The following is a 17443-nucleotide window of genomic DNA, read 5'->3' as shown; positions in this document are numbered from 1 at the left end:
GAATGCCTTGAGGCATTCTCAGTGTTGGTCAAGGAGGGAGATGCTCACTCCAGCCCCAACTTCTTCTCTCTCATCCTCTCCATCTTGGTAAAGAAGAAGATCTGGATGGAGGCTTCAGCTTTATTCATCCCTCCATGAAACTGGGAACAGCGTCCACACTGGGAAACTCCATTCAAACGTCCCTCAAGCTCCAGTTCAGACCTCTGCTTCCAGACAAGAAGTCCAGGCCTGGCAGAAGGCGGGACTAGAGCAAGTGGCTCCTCCCATCTCCTCTCCACTTTTGGGGTTTTCCTGCATTTTGCTGGACGTTAATCCGTTTCCTTTCCTTCTGCTTATTTAATCCTGAATAATACTTCAGTCCTCATATTTTACACTGGGAATCAAGCAAACGTTTTCTAATTTTGTGTTTTATTTTGATGTGACTAAAGATGACTGCGGTCTATTGGCTGTAAAGGCGGCAAAGGGGCCCCTGGTAAAAGAAAGCAGTATTCCCAGTCTTGGAAAACCCAGCCTCCCTCCTTCCTGCTGGGAACAAATAAGAATGACAGCAATTGGAATAGAAGGGATCAGGAGGGAGAGAAAATATTCATGCAGCTCTTTCAAAAAAGGTGGCTGGCGATGTGAGAAATACCAAGAATGTGGGGTGCTCTTCCCTCGCTCCAAAGCAAAAGCCATTTCTGCACAACTGAGCAAAATCAGAAACCCTGCTTTGGAAGAGGCTGAGGATTGCTTGCCTGGAGTCAAAGTTCAGGGTTGAGCTCTGCGTGAAGGAGATCCCAGGAAGGCCCACCCCGAGTCGGCCGCTGCCAGCATCTGGCTCCAGGCAGCCCATGCTCTGAGCCCTTTTGGATCTGGAACAGCCAAACAACGGGAACAAACACACAACCATCCCTTCCCTGGGAAGAAAGGCAGGGACCACCCTGGAAAGGGAGAAGCCGGCGGAGGCACATGTGCGGCCCAGGGATGTTGGCGCAGGAGGCACAGGAGGGAGGGAAGGAAGGAGGGAGCCATGTTGAAGCCTGCGCCTTCTGCTCCAGAAGGCAAGGCCCTAAACCAGGAATGGGTTGAAATGGCAAGAAAGGAGACCCCAACTATAGGGAGAGTTTCCTGGTGGTTAGAGCTGCCTGAGAGTAGAATAGTGGCTACTTCCCTTGGAGATGGTGGGCTCTCCTTCATTGTCCAGTACCTAGACTAGATGCCCTCTGGGGTGATTCTTTGATGCCGAGCATCTCCTGCCCCTTCCCTTCAGCCAGGCCCTTTTCCCAGGATCCCAAAAGGGAGGGGAGCTCTTTCTCAGCCTTTGGCTTTTGCTGACAGCTGGTTCTTATTGGATCAGTGGCAGTGAGGGTCTGGAGGGGCCTGTGGGGCCGAGGAGGAGGAGGAGGAGGAGGGGGTGAGAAGGCAATAATGGAGAGGATGGAGGCCAGCGATGAAAGGCCATTAAGCGCAGGAGGCTGGGACTGAACCGGGAGGAGGCCTGGCAGGAGGGAGGCGCAGAGGCTTTGAAGCTGCCTCTCTATAGGGTGCCCCTTTTAAACTTTACACCAGGCTGGCGAGGGGTGGGGAATGCAAGGATGGAGGAGGGCAGGGGGGCTCTCAGAGCCCCAGACCCCCCACCACAACCTGGCTGGCCCTCTGTCAATTGGCTTCCCACGGGCCTCTTCTGGGCCAGGATGGAGGGGACGGTGGGGCTGCCTTCGGCCCCTTTCTGGTTCTTGGGGATGGAGGGGAATGCCAGAGCATTCACACAGAAAGGCAGCACTCTCTCTGTGTTTGTGTGTTTGTGTGTTTGTGTTGAGGAGGCTGTCCTTGGAAAGCAGCACCAGGCCTACTACTACACTTCCCATGGAAAATCAAAATACCCAGAGAGGGCAGCAATGGGATCCGGCCTTGGCAGCTTTTTTTTCCATGGGCAGATGGGGGTCAGGATCCACCCCCCTCCAGTCACCCCAAAAAGGAAAGAGAGGGGCCACGGGAGGAGGCTTTGAAGCACGGCCCTCCTTCCTCACAACAGGAGCATTCCTGGGGCTGAAAGGTTGGCTTCGATAATTGCCATGAATGAAGAAAGGGCTGGTCTGAATTAGGAAGGAGTCCTCCCTTTGGAAAGTCAGGCTGGCTGATGTGCTCTCCTTACGCCTATCACTATCTATCTATCTATCTATCTATCTATCTATCTATCTATCTTATATATTTACCTGTTAGTCCATCATTCAGGAACTATGTTTGAAAACAAACACAACACAACAAAACCAGGTCTGCCTGACAGTACTTTTCTACAATGACTGCAGCAACAGCAGCAATGACAAGATGAGGATGATGATGATGATGACGACGACAACGATGATGATGCCATTTAGGTCCTGGACTTTGGATAGCTCACATGTCTGTATCTTCCAATGGGCCTGCCTATGTTTTGACATCTTCAGGGGAGGCCCTTCCATCTGTCCTTCCGCCTTCACAGGTCCATCTTCTGGGAACATGGGAGAGATGGGACCTTTCCGGCGGTTGCTCCCAGGATCTCTGGAAACCCCGTAAAGGCCAGACCGGTGCCCTCTCTGCTGCCTTTCCATAGTTTGGGGAAGACAATTTGGGTTCTGTAGCCTTCAAGGACAGATTGCGCAAGGAGAAGAACTTCTGTATAAAATGCTTGTTGTCTCTCTGTTTTTAAAAATTGGCGTGTTTTTAATTCTGTCAATAGTTCAGTTACATTTCCAGCTTTATCTGTTTTCACCTTTGTGAGCTGCCTTGAGTCCCAGTCTGGGGGTTGGGGGAAGGGGGACAACGACTGCGGCAACAACAACAACAACACACTAGCAAGCAAAGCTACAAAGGAAGCAGAAATGAGCTGCTGCTTTTGCCATGCAGTTTCTGGCACGTTCTGCCACCTTCGAACATTGAAATATTGTGCCAGGCATGGACTTGATTTCCAGCACCGAAGCCCTTTGGCTGCCATTTGCAGAAAACATAGACATCCGGGACGAAGCCACAGATGCAGAAATAGCCGGAGGATCTGGCAGCGCAGAGACGGAGCAGGCGAGGGCTGTGAAAACTCGCAGCAAGCGTTCAAGACCCACTTTGTTGGTATCCTGAGGATCAAACTGTGACAAGTCATTGATTGTGAGAGCGTTTGGTGTGTCTCATAACCGCTGCAGCACTATTGTCACACCAGTTTCTCCAAGGAAAAGTGTTGCCATTTTGGCAGGTTTGCACACAACCCCATTTCACTGCAAGTGTGAGACACAAATCATTAAGTGGCTGCATTCACAAGTTACTCTCCCCGGTGATCCCTTTGCTTGATTCTTTGGGCATCATGGTTTGTTCTTCACCTTCCCTGAAATGACAGATGCTGTGGTGCTGTGGTTATGTTTTATTGCAGAACCAAAATACTTGCACACTCACAACCCTAACATAAACACATGGCGATTCTAAAGAAAATACCTGTTTTGGAAAGGACTGCAACTGAGGCTTTAAAGCATTGCCGACAGAGCCGGCTTTTGGCCTCCTTGCTTTGGGGCAGTGGACCAGGAACCATTCTGGGTTTGGAGGAGCTCTCTGAGGTTCTGGAAGGAGCTTGGATCTAGGGACCAGCGCCTTGGAGAGCGTCCATGGCTCCCACAGATCCCAGTGTGGACCCACCAGCTCCAAGCCATGGGGCTTTCAGCTGGCTCTGGTTAAGTCAGCAATAATTGAACGCTGAATGGTTTAGCTTCAGCCACTGGGTTTCCGCACGGTGTTTCCGGCCCCATGGTGTTGCTTCCCCCCCATTAAGCTGCAGAGGAGAAATGCAAACGGTGGATAATTAAGAGTGAAGCCGGCCATGAGAGAGGAGCAGATGCCAAAATGGATGGGATTTATGGGAAGCGCTGACATTTGCGGAGATCGGCTGGGAGGCATTTGAATATTCAGGTTCACTGGGTTCCCTGTCCCTGTGAGCGACGCAGGCGGGGACCTCTTTGTAAAAATACATTTAGCACAGGCTCTTTTGCGCCCCTTTTCCTTTCTCTGGGTCCCCTCCTTGGCTCTTTGGCAACATGGTATTAAAGTACACTAAAAGCTGGATTATGCTAAGACCCCCGGGGAGACTGCAGGCACTAAATGCCAGCATGCAACAACGATGTCCTCAGGCTTCAGCCCTGGCAGAAAGGGCAGCAGGAGAACCTGCCCCTATTCCTCCCCATGGTCATGACGGGGGTCCATCTCAAAGGGGCTGGCCCCTTCCTCCAAAAGGTCCATCTATAGAGCCCCATTTGTCTGGTCCATGAGAAGCCCAGGATGACAGAAGGCACCTTGTCTGCGGTACACAATTAAGTCCACAACAAGTGTATTGGAGCAGGGGAGCAAAGAGAGTAACCAGAGCAGCCATGTTAAGCCGGCTCTCCAGAGGACTCTGTCCGCCATCTTAGCTCCTCGTCTGGATCTGAGCCCAAAGGCAGCTCTCAAGGGGAAACGCAGGAGGCACTGGCTTGTGAAACGGCCATGGGTTAATTCCCGAGCATCGCAAAATAGCATGGCAGCCAAACCATAAAGGTATATGATGCATGAGGACGCATGCGTCTGACAAAACCTTGCCATTGGGCGGTTGTGCATGTTCCTTCACAGCCAGTATAGTTTTACTGTTTCTCTGAAGCATTCGCTCCCACTGGGTCTGAGCAAGTAAGTCCACTGTAATCGGATCAGGAACTTTGCTCAAACAGGCTGAAGGAGAAATGGAAGACGCTTGCGTGCCATGGCAGGGTGAATACATACGTACACAGACACACAAAAACACACACCAGTCCCTCAAAGCCAGCGCTGTGAGCAGCTGACATGGTCCTTGGACCTGGGGCCAAATACTATCAAGTGTTGGTTGGGGGATGCCTTGAGTGGGTTCGGAGGGTTACTGTCCAACATCCCAACTCCGCAGAGGGACAAGGAGGGTCAAGGGGGATGCAAAGTTCAAAACAACCACTGTTTCATTCCCCCCTTTGGCCTCTCCTTTTCCGGCTCCATCCCCTGCTCCTCCGATTTGTTTGCTTTTGTATTAAGATCTGCAGGTGCCTGGTATGCTACAGCGCATTGGAAAATTGAATGTGATACTCAGTTAATTAAAAGTGCCCTCCGTGTGTTAATCTTCTTGTCAAGTTTTAATTAAGTGCTGATAAAGCCTCAGCATGGCGAAAGCGGTGGGCTTTGGGGGCGGGGGAGGCGGGCGTCTGGGGTCCAGAGGGGCGCAAGGCCTCCGGGATGAAGCTCAGGCCCCCCTGGCGCCAGGGGCATCCTCTCCGGCCAAAGCGAGGGAGGCTGGGGCAAGGAGGGGAGAAGGCTGGAGGGACCCCCTTATTCTGAGCTGACTTTGGGGGCTCCGGCTCCCGAAGGCTTCTTGCGGCCATTTGGGATTGCTCTGCCAGGTTTGGAAGTCTCCCTCTGTTTCTATGGGGGACTCACATCTGTTGAAAGAAAGAAAAGAACAATCTCCAGAAGTAACAGTGTTGGTCTCCCCTAGAGAAGAACGTCTGCTTTTCCTCCCCATCTTTGTATTGAAGGATTCATCATTGCAAAATCTTCCTCTCGTCTAGACAAGATTGCAAGAGCTTTTGTGCGTTTCCTGAAGGTTTCTCACACTTGGAACTTTTCTCGAAAAATTTCATTTGCACAATAAATGGGTTTTAGGAGAAAGCCCCTTTTCTGCACAGAAAATAGAGGGAAAGATATGGAGGATGGGGGTATCTATCTATCTATCTATCTATCTATCTATCTATCTATGAAAACCTCAAAGGATCAGGAGGTGATGGCATGAGAACCCAGGGCCCCAAAATGGCGGAGAAAGGGCCAAGGTTGCAGGACAACAGCCCCAGAACCTTGATGGGTTGCAGCTTGTTTTGGGTTGTGTACTGATGCCAATTACACATAAATAACTACTAATTTTGAAAAACCCTATTAACTGGATTTAGTGCAAGAGGTGTGTACAAAATGGCCGCAGTTATCACACCACACTGGAGCTTTTGATCATCAGTGATTTGGGTTCTGTTTAAGAATCTATGAATCCAAATGGGGTATCATTGGATAATGTGACCTCTTACAAACATTGTTGTGTGCGGGGGGTTTTCAGTAAGTGTATTGTTGTGATCCAAAGCTTGTCAGCCCAATTCGATTTATCCCAAGAGCACCTATAGACCGCGGCTGTTTTCTTTTCCCAAAGGTGCCAGGCATAATTGGCACTGAAAAAGAAGGCTTGGATGGCAATGGTAAAGGCGATGATGGTTTTGTGTGTGTGTGTGTGTGTGTGTGTGTGTGGAGGGGCTATGCATGGATTTGACAAGTTAGTACCTTTCCCAGGAAAGGGGTGTGTGTGTGTGTGTGTGTGTGTGTGTGTTGGAAGCACACATCTCTCACCTGAGACAAGCAGAAAGACAAGACCAATATCCCACGCTCTCCCTCTGCGTAGAGTTTTCTGATCGCTAGGTAACTGGAGAGACGTTCCGGCAAAATAAAATCAAATCAAATTCTGTTCCAGCAAAATTGAAACAATCCATCTCCTCTTTTGCTAACAGAATTACCCTCCTTTCACTACAAGCCCCAACGGCCTTCGCTTCCCTTCCCTATGCCATCTCCATGCCAATCCTTCCAGAATGAGGCGGCCTTGGCATCCAGGGCTGCATTCAACCATCCAAAGGAAGACCCTGCGGGCATCGCTCTGCCATCGTCTGCCGCAGGAGGAAAACATCTCAAGGCCACCTTCTTCCCAACACATAACCCTTTACATTGCCTTGTGGCAACTTTTGGCACGAGGCTCTCACCCGCTTCCCCAAATCACTGGAACGCCATCAGATTTCCAAGCGCAGAGCTGTGGGTGCGAAGTCTGACACCATTGTATCAGAGTCCCATTGTCTTCATCAGTCATTCCCAAACTTTGGTTCTCCAGATGTTTTGGACTTCAGGTCCCAGAATTCCTGATAGTTGGCCAAGCTGGCTGGGGCTTCTGGGAGTTGAAGTCCACCTGGAAGGCCAAAGTCTGTATTCCCTAGCACTGAGCCAGGGCAGCTAAAGCCGTCTCAAAGTGGATTATATCTGCACTATGTCTTGGACCATAATCTCTGTTCAAAGACCTCTGAAGAAGGCTAGTCTAACAACCCTCCAAGGCAGTCCATTCCACGGGAAAAAGCTCTTGCTGTAAGAAAGCTCTTCCTATTTTTGGGTGCAATCTCCGCTCTTGTCATTTGAACTGGTCTGGGTTCCAATCTCAGGAACATCACTCCAGCTCTACATGACAAATGACTTCCAGGTGTGGATGGCTCATGATGATTTCACATCACCATCAGTCCGAAGATTTATGCAGAAACAGGACAGAAAGAAAGTTTGCAAACTATATACAGTATATATATATATATATCACCAACAGCAGCATTTGATACACAATGCGTTCTAATATATGCAGTTCCCGGTCACTTTGCAAATCTTTGCCAGCGTCTGCCTGTTGTCTGTTGCTCCGGAGGCAAAACAAGTGGCAAGGAAGCAGGCTTTGCATAAACCTTTGGAGGCAGTTCCTAGCGGTGAAACAGGCAGGACCCAAAGCAATGCATCTGAGGGACAAGCAAGAGATTTGTGCTAAAGAGAAGAACTTCTGGCTATTTGGACTCCTTGGCCCTTGAGGTCCCTTCCAGATCTAGGGTTCTCCGGCGCAAGGAGCCAAAGGGCTCATCTTCAATGGAGATGAAGCTGGATGTTGCCGTTCTAGATTTCATTATGGCAGACCCTGCATTGAACAAGGGCCCTTCCAGCCCTGTGTTTCCACAAAGAAAAGGGTGTGTGTGCCGTAATGTGTTTAATTTCACATCTCTGCAAGGCCCTCAGGCATGACATCCATCTCAATCTCTCATTTGCTCTTTCACTCTCCCTCTTTCTTCGCTGCCAAGAAATGTTATGTTGCAGGAAAAGCCTCAATTATTGACTATAGATAAACTGAGTTGGGGGGAAAAGGGGGTCCTTTGCCAAAGAGCGATCCAGTCCCCATTAATCTCCGTAAAAGAGCCTTGATGGGAGGCAGACCTCTTTGCTCTGTGCTTGGTTTTCATCTGCATCAGCACTTAAGGCTTTGCTAGTCAACTCCTGTCCCTTGTAAAGATGACTTGGGAGTTCAAGCGCCAGCCTTTCAGAGCCCCAGATCTGTGCCGTCTCCCTCTTTAAAGGCCCTTCGGAAAAGACATCTTGGCCAGGCTGCTGACCCAAATACAGATATTCTCCGCTGCAACCGGCCAAGTCCCAGAGTCCAGGCCTCCTTTTCCTTAATAGCTTGGGAGCCAATTTAATAGCAAACAGCAGTTGAGAGAAGTCGCTGGTTCAGGGTTGCTGAACTCTTGTCCTCCTCCAAGATGCCAGAATAATTGACCCGCTTCAGATATTGAGATTTATCACAAGGCAAACAGCTGAATCTGAAGTTGGGAGACTATGAGGAATGGGGCTGGTTTTACGGCCAGTTTGCTTACTCTTGGAAACGTTGCAGAGACTTTGCTAAACATCCCAAGCTTCGCGTTACAACTGTCTTGGACCGAGCATTCAGCTCTTGGGACAAAAGGCCAAGATGTAGGACTGCGAATTGTGACGCATCAAGGGTCCCTCCATTGCAACTGGCGCTGCCCTAAGAGGACACAGGGCAAGGCTTAGGACCATAGAGAGGAAAGGGACCATAAGGGCCATCTCATCTGACCCCTTCGGCCATTGGGAATACACAATCCCAGCACTCCTAAAAGATGTCCATCCGACCTCTGCTTAAAGGCCTCCAAAGACGGAGACGCTGAGCAACTCTTTCTCATTCCACACAGTGATGCTTCTTGTAATGGCACTCTTGGGGTAGTTTGCAATTTTGCATCATCACCCACTATCAGCATCATCTATAGCCTTCCCGTCCCTTAAAACTGGGACTCAAGACAGTTGTAAGAAGGATGATGATGATGATGATGATGATGATGATGATGGTGATGATGATGCAAAATACCCCAAGAATACAATTACAAGAAGCATCACAAACAAGGCTAGGATTTGTAGTTTCCAAAGCTACTTTTATATATATATGTGGTAATCTTGGTCATATTGTGAGGATCATTGTCTTAGATGTGAGTGTTGATGTTTGTTGTTGTTCCTATTCTGCAAGACACGTTAACCAAAACAAGAAGTACTGGCCAGTTACAAGACTGTTGGTCCTCCTTACAATCTTCATGGCTGCTGACCAGGATGTCTGTCCATCATTTCAATTACAAACGGTGTCCACTGGAAATGCTTGTCTTAACATTGCCATGATCTGGAGACTTCCTTTTGTCTCTCTGATCCGACGCACATCAACATCATCACCATCATCGCCGCCACCATCTTGGTCTCTGCAAACCCCCTTTTCAGGCCGGAGGACCTTCCCCTCCAGAGTTTTGGCATCTCCATTTGCATTGCCAGACTTCCCAAATGAGGGAGCCATGATGTTTTTAGGCACAAACCTTTTGCTCTGAATCGCTCCGCTTTGTGGACTTTGCAGGATGGCTAATCCGGTTCATGCTCCGGTGGTTTTGGGGACTATATTTGCTTTGCCATTTTGGGATGAGATTCCTTACCCGCAACAAGAACATGAGTTGCTCCATCCCACATACGCATTTGTTTTGCTTTCTGTAGTGAGAATATTGCAGACCTTAAATTATGCTGGATTAAAATATTTCAATGCGCCTTAATCGCTTAGGGAAAAATACAATTATATTATTTACAAATCTAGATAAATAAACCTTTGTGGAAACAGGGTTCTCTGCATTAATACCAAACCATGCCATTTTGTTCCTGTGCTTTCCAATGGCTTGGTTGTTTCTCCCCTAATTTATTTGTTAGCAGCCTGCAAACAGGCCCTTTTGGGCGGTGGTTTTTGCATCCTTCCCCAAATTCCTAGGATGACTGGTCACCTTGGATGTCATCCGTGTCAAATATCCATCTTCCCCTTCTGTCCCTTGTTCGGAAGAAGTGTCCTGTTCCTCCGCTGCTAATAGTTTTGCTGGAAAGAGGGGGAAGGAAGGAGGGAGGGAAGGAGAGGATTGACAGCCGCCTTCCTCCGATTGCCATGGAAATGAAAGAAATGTCATCTGTTGCTCCAAATGCTGCCATTTTAAAAAAGGTTTCTTTGTAGATCCAACACAGAGGAAAGATATAATAACTGCATTTCCTGCTGTCAATACATCTGGCATCATCGAGAGTTTCATACCTATCCTACCGACAGTATTTTCCCTCCGACACTCAATGCCTCAAAGGCAACCCATTCCTTCCAGGAAACGGAGGGGAAGCCGGGGGCCGAGTGGCCACTTTGGGTCCCAGGAAGAGGATGCCCGCTTGACCCTTGGCTAGGAAACCAGCGCTTGAGTGGCCTGCAACAGCATTAAGACCAACATACTCCACTGTAACGTAGGTCCAAACACACTGCAGAAACAATCCACTTTGGCACTGTTTTAAGTGCCCTGTTTCAGTGCAAGGGAACCCTGGGATCTGGACATTCAGCCTTCTCTGTCAGAGAGCCCTGGTGCCACAACAAACGACAGTTCCCAGGATTTCATACAATTCCTCGAACCCAGGGTTCTTGCAAAAGTACGTCTGTGACTAGATTGAGAGTCTGGTCCATAAGTCACGCCTGGTTAGAATAAGCGGAGCTTAGATCTGGAAGGGATCCCGAGGGCCATCTAGTCCAAGCCCCTTCCATGCAGGAATACACAGCTAAAGAGGTCACAGAAGATGCCTTAAGGACCTCCAAAAGACAGTCAGAGGCACTCCATATTCCACGCTCAAACAGATATTAGGCTCAAGAAGCTCTTCCTAAAGTTCAGGTGGAGTCTCTTTTCTCACAATGTGAGTCCGTTGGTCCAGGTTCCAGTCTCTGGAGCGGCAGAAAACAACTGGCTCTGTCTTCTGCCTGATCTCCCTTCAGACATTTAAAGATGGCTATGAATTGCCTGCCTTTTTGTCGAAGCATAGAGTTAGAGGAGACCCCAGGGGCATCCAGTCCAACCCCATGAAGCCATGCTGGGATCCTGAACTAAAACACTCCCAAGAGATGCCCATCTCCAGCTTCTGTTCAAAGGCCTCCAAAGAGGGAGAGTCCAGCTTCTTCAAGGCAAGTCTCTTTTAGGGCCTGATATTTAGGAGGAATCTCTTCCCTTGTTCCTGGAAGAGCTTCCTGAGGGAAGGCGGCCTTTGCTCCCGCTCTGAAGATATTTCAGTCCAAGAGAGCAGAGGAGGCAAAGGATGTCCATTTTTGGTCCTATGACTGGTTTTAATGACTGGCTGGGATGATATTAAGAGGCTGCTTTGGAGCGTTCAAAGAAGTCATTGTTTGTTGTCTGCTGCTTTTCCAGCCCTGGCTTTTAGTTGCTGTTTAGTTTTGCTGGTTGAATTATTGATGTTGCATTGTTTTAATAGGGGTGTTGCCTTGGACTGTTTTTAGGATGTTGTGTATCTCTCAAGCAAAGCAAGGAACCAGTCAAGCCAGTGCCTTCAACATGGAGCTGAAGTTGGGGCCCCTGGCAACCTCTGGGTGTTGAGGTATCCTCAGGTAGACGTGAAATAAAGAGACCCTCCATCCTGGGCTTGGATGGATATTCTGGATTGACGTGGGACGGAGTGTCGTCGCTGTCAGGCGCCGAGGTTACCAGCCGCACCGGCAGGATCCTGTTTGCGCGCATAGCGAGAATGTGGAAACGGCGGCTAATAAGAGGCAACACAACGGGAGGTTTTGCAGAAGGGGGCTGAATATGCAGGCAGCCTTCTCCATGACTTCACAATATGTTGGTTGTTCATCTCTTTGGCTGTGTGTGTGTATCTGGCTGCCTGCACAAAGGTGACCCCTGTCCCCACTTTGTGTGTGTGTTTGTGTGTGTGTGTGCAAGAGAGAGAGAGTTTGTGCAACTTCCTTTGTGTGTGTGTGTTGTGCGTCTCTGTGTGTGTGCCACTCATCTGTCAGCTTTCCCCGATCACCGCAAGGGAAATATACACTGCCAGAGACTGAAGGTCACCAGAAGGACATTTCAATTATTCTGTGTCATCTGCGAGGAACTCGACTCTCACTGCAGTCCCAGCGGAGAGCCCCGAAACAGGCACTTGGATGCAAGAGGAGCAGAGGAGGAGGAATTACACACACACACACACACACACATCTGGGAGAGGAGGATGTGCAAGAGAAAGAGAAAAGGCGCTCCATGCAAGATGCACAGAAGCTCAGGTCGCCCAGATTGACAGCTGCAGGGAGATCATTCCTTTTGCTGCGCCGAAAATAACACCTCTCTCTTGGCTACAGATCTGTGTTTTCAATTAAACATTAGGCAGAGAAGAGGGGTGTGTGTGTGTGTGTGTGTGTGTGTATTGGGGGGCATTATTCTTCTGAAAGGGAGGAAGCGGGAGGCCGAAAGGGAAGCTGCTCCCAGGTTGTTCCTGCAAGAAGGTGACAGAAGGAGAAAGAGGAGGAGGAGGAGGAGGCTGCAAACAGGGCTCTGCATTCCTAGGCAGACTCCCACTTTGTCACTTTGGAAGCCACACTCTTTGTGCTGGAAATCCCAGGAGGATGCCTTCCCCGGCTGTGAATGTGTCTGACTTCCTTCCTGGGAGGGAATACGGATCGCTGTCTCGGGGCTGCTTTATAAGTGAAGGTGGCCATTAGGTAATTTTTAAAGGTTTGCAAGCTTAAATCATGTACTGAAAAACACAAACAGCAACAAGGCAAAGCATTCCAGATGTGAACACTCTCTCTCTCTCTCTCGCTCTCTCATATATATATATCTGCGCAATATTGCCAAGGCTCCACACATCCAATGAAACCGCAATGTACAATCTCTCTCTCTCTCTCACAGATGATCCACACGTGAATTTTTGCGCAGAACGGTTTCCCCGAACCCTTTGGGGTTTGCAAATACCTTCCAGAAACGGTGCTAAATTCTCCTCTCTGCATTTTCTTCCTGTTTTCAGCTGGGAAAAATAAATAGCAGCAAACTTTCTGCCCTTTTCTAAAAGCCAGCAGCAACGCAATGCGTCCTACGGCCAAATAAAGTCTTTGTGTGGATATACGTTCCTCAAATGGTCCACATTTCAGCGAAGCACCAATGCGCCAGAAAGGTTTGAGATGGTTCAAGATATGAAGGTCAATGTTCATTTCTGCACATGAACGCCGCTCTGTAGACAGATCTTCTGAGTTTTGCTGGGGCAAGTTTAAATAGTTTGGTCCATTTTTTACTAAAGGTGTAAAGCCATAGCAGAGAGACTTGTCCTCCTCCTCCTAGTTCCTACGCTGATGTTTGGAAAGGTGTCCTTGCTGAAGTCGGTGCTTTTTGGCGTAACGTTTTCTTCGTAACAATCTGTATTTGCTGGTATGGATGTATAAATAAGTTTGGTGACTCCGCATTGCGCTTATGCTCAGTTTGGAAAGTGTTGCTGGATTTTGGCTAATTTTTGTTTTCGGACCTTTTCCTGTAAATCCTATGCTTTAACAAAACTACTTAGAAAATGAAGAAACAGTTCTGCTGCAGAACAAGTTGGTTTTCCAGGTCTTTCTCTGCAAAATGACGCAGACCGCCATTCGACTCCAGCGCAGGAGCATTGGTTTGCGGAGCTATTTTGTCTGTTGGACACGAACTTGGAAGCGAAACAGACTTTGGACTTCATGGTTTTGGAACAAAGAGACTAGAAAAATAAAGTTGTCATGCGAATCCTTCAATGGCTGAACACTGAGTTTACACACAAGAAAGTACTTTTGATTCTATGGACCTGGCACAAAGAATAGGATCTGGGCCGCTGCGTTTAAGTTATTCCGTTGTTCTTAGTTGTCGCAACATTTTGGGGGATTTTATTTGAACTGATTTGAATGCTTTTTTGGAATGTATTTATTGGGGTTTTTTGAAAAAGAAAGAAAAAGGAGATGAATTAGCCGTCCCTTTATCACAGATCAATGAAGACGTTGCTCTGAGGATCATATGCGGAGGAGTAGACCCCCCAAAGCGGCCGGTGGAGGAAGGAGTCTGGAGCACTGCGCTTTCAGGAGCAAAAAGAGACACTGCGACTTGGACAACAACCACAAACTCTCCATTACATTTTCAGTCCTGATGAGTTACGACTGCCCTCCTTTCTGCTCCTAGAGAGCTCCACTTTCCCAATTCGGTGTTTTGGCTCAAATCGCAGCTGCGCAACTTGGACGGCAACCGAAAACACTCCGTCAGTTTTTGAAGGCCGGCTGTGATTTCCCGATGTCTTACGGCTGCCAAAGGCAGACAGAGAAATGCAAACCTGCTCTTTTGAGGTATTATAGATGCAGCTTCTCTTCTCAGCTGAAATTTTGGGGAAGGGTTTGTAGAGCTGTCCAGGTCTTTGCTGGGTCCCTGGATTCGCACTGAGTACTCCAGACTGCAAGGACAAACAAATAAGGTCCGGAAGAGCAGTCTGCCTTGTTCCAGTTGGTATTTGTTGGGCCAAATGGACATTTGGACCTGTGGCCTCTTCCATAGTCCCCTCTTTGCAAATAACGGAAGATGGAAGGTCAGTCGGTTTCAAAACACAATGAATGGGAACCAAGTTCCCTCATCGGCACAGAAAGGGACTTTGCTCTAGTGTCTTTTAAGAGACAAAACACTTACAATGCCCCTTCTGAGTTTTCTGTCTTGTCTTATCAGCCCTGATTAGGGCCATTCAATCCGTCAGATGTACCTACAGGCCGACTTACCATTCAATACTTGACCCAATAGGTCTACTCTTGTCATGACTAACCCCCAGCCTTCCAGTCAATGGGCTTTTGCTTGCCTTGCAAAGGAAATCCAAGGGGTAAGCCCTGTCCTCCCACCAGAAAGGAAGCCGGGGATGTTCTCAGGGTCTTACATCTTTGTCAGTAGAGTCATATCTGCCAATATTAGAACTGGGCAGTTTGATAACGTCTGTATCCAGTCGAGGGGGATGCTGTGTTTCTAGGGAGCAGAGCTGGCAAAGCGGTGACTGATGCACAATGGGTCCGCATCGCATCAGTCCCAATGTGCATCGCATTGGTCCCAATGCGCAGCAGGCACTCTTGCTGGTGTGTTGTTGTGGATCTTCACAATTCAGTAAAGGGGCTTCTTAGACTGAAGGGTCAATTCACTGAAAGGGTTTCTGAGCATCTCTGACACATATATGTAAAGTCATATAGGCTAAAAGCTGAAGCAGAGTTTTGGGCAGTCCAGCCTTCTGTCCTTAATTATCTCTTGGCGCAACTGCTCCCCACTTCTTTTTTTCTTTCCCCTCTCGTTCTTCCTTTTCTCCTTCCTTCCTCCGTCTCACTCTCAGTCCGAAGCCCCTTCCCTCTTTCCCGTCTCAGAAATCCTAGCTGTCTCCTGCAATATGGGCACGAAGTCTTTCCATCCCCTGAAAGCGAAAGGCCTTCTAACCATCAACAGCTGCTAAGCAGTTCTGTCTGGCTCCTTCATCCCAGTGGATACCTGCAGCTCTTTCTTTTCCCTTTGCAGGGAAGAGTGCTGATAATGGAGCCAGGAATCTCTCTCTCTGGAATCGGGGCTCAGGGGTTTGCGCTGGACTTATTGGTCGGGATGACTTTGCCAGGCCTTTGGAGCCAGGAGACCAGTCGCCCAGCTGCCCAAATCCCTGATGGAAATACCAGGGCAGCCTGGTTGGGGGGCTCTGCCCAGACGCTCCTTCTCAATGATAATGATGATGATGATGAAGGAAGGCAGCCTGAGCCCCCGGCGTCCTCCCGCGGCGTAACCTGACTGCTCCAAAGGCTGGGAAAGCCATTTCGGTTTCCTTGGTCCTCATAAATACTCCACAGCAAGTCCGGTGTGGCAGACGTGACAACAGTTGCCTGTTGCAAGGTCAGCTGGAGGGGTTTTGCTGGAGCCATGCCTTGGGTCCAGAGCCTCTTTTCACAGTTTAGGCTTCCATTTGGGGTATGAGAAGAGAGTCATAGAGCATGCACAGAGCACCATGCCTTCTCTCCAGCAATATTAGCCCCCATGTGGCCTTATTCTGCACCCACCTCTCCACTTTTGCATGACGATACTTTCTGGCCCATGCATCTTGTTCCACAGCTTGACCACCTCCATCTGCCAAAGGGTCTCCTGTTCCCTCAGAAGGCTCTTGAGTGGTTGGTCAATGGGACCAATGGCCCAGAGAAATGGTGGGGTCTCCTTCTACGGAGGTCTTCAGGAAGAGCCTGCTGGGGATGCTTTAGCTGGAGATCCTGCATCGATGAAGCGGTTGGACCTTCCAGATCTAGGACTCTATGGGTCTCCCTTCATGCTCCAGGGACTGCATTCCTGCATCCAGGACTGGAACCCAAGACCCTTTTGCCACAGGTCTCCCCATTTAGCAAGGCTTGGGGGAATTGCCATCAAAGTCAATTTAGCATCAACAAACTGTTTTTGCTGGAGAAAATCTTTGTTCAACTAGAGTCTCCCTGAAGCCAAACCAGAACTGGGTCTCTTGCCCTGAGGTTGTTAATCTGAAACAGCAAACTTCATCTGAATGCTAAACCATTCTGGACTCTTCTGGGTCCTCCAGAGGCCACTGGGTTTCTTTTTTGGAAGAGAGGATCTGCAATAAGGGATGCGATGAAACCCCAAATTTCCTGCAAGTGTGCAGCCTCTCTCTCTGGACCGGCTCCGAAATTGTTGCAGGGCTTGGTTTGCCCCAAAAGGTTTAATTGCATTGATTCAGTCAATGTTTCCCCAGTTTAGGACTCAAGCCATCTAACACTACAAAGGAAAGCTGAGTCCCCCTGAAATCCAACCATTCCTAACAAACCAATTAAAAATGATTAAACTGGTGATTGCATTTGCTAAATTAATCTTAATTGATTGGTTAATTAATTAAAATTAACCTAACTGATTTAAAAGAATCCAAAAACATTGAAACTATGAAGAAACAGAGAGGAAATACAGCAACCATCATGACAAAGACGGAAATACCCATCCGCACTGCAGAAATAATCCAGTTTAACACCGCTTTTACCCCCACGGCCCAGTGCTATGGAATTCTGGGAAGTGTCGTTTGTTGCAGCACTAGAGCTTTGCTTAGCTAGCTAGTTAGTTAGTAATTACTGATTTCCTTAGTTAGTAATTCAGTTGGTTAATCTGATATTGCCTCGGAGGGAGGCAGATCCTCTTGGGATAAATCTGGCTGAGAAAACCCCGCTAGAAAGTCATTTCATGGATGTCGTAGATCAAAAATGATTTGAAGGTATTTGAATAACAACAACAACAACAACAACAACAACATCCCCTTTAATATAGAGCTGGAGGATTGGGAGAGAACGTGGGAAAAGACGAATACATTTACTCTAGCCCAAAACATGAAAGAAAACTCTTATGAAATGCTCTACTTGTGGTACATTACGCCGGTTAAAATATATAAGATGTCCAAGAAAAGGGAATAAGACATCTTGGAAGTGTAAGAAAGGTACCTTTTAGCACCGTGTGGTGGTGGG

Source organism: Sceloporus undulatus, chromosome 7 (assembly GCF_019175285.1).
Source record: "Sceloporus undulatus isolate JIND9_A2432 ecotype Alabama chromosome 7, SceUnd_v1.1, whole genome shotgun sequence".
NCBI classification, from domain to species: domain Eukaryota; kingdom Metazoa; phylum Chordata; class Lepidosauria; order Squamata; family Phrynosomatidae; genus Sceloporus; species Sceloporus undulatus.
The sequence above is the reverse complement of the archived record's forward strand: the minus strand, read 5'-3'. Positions refer to the sequence as shown.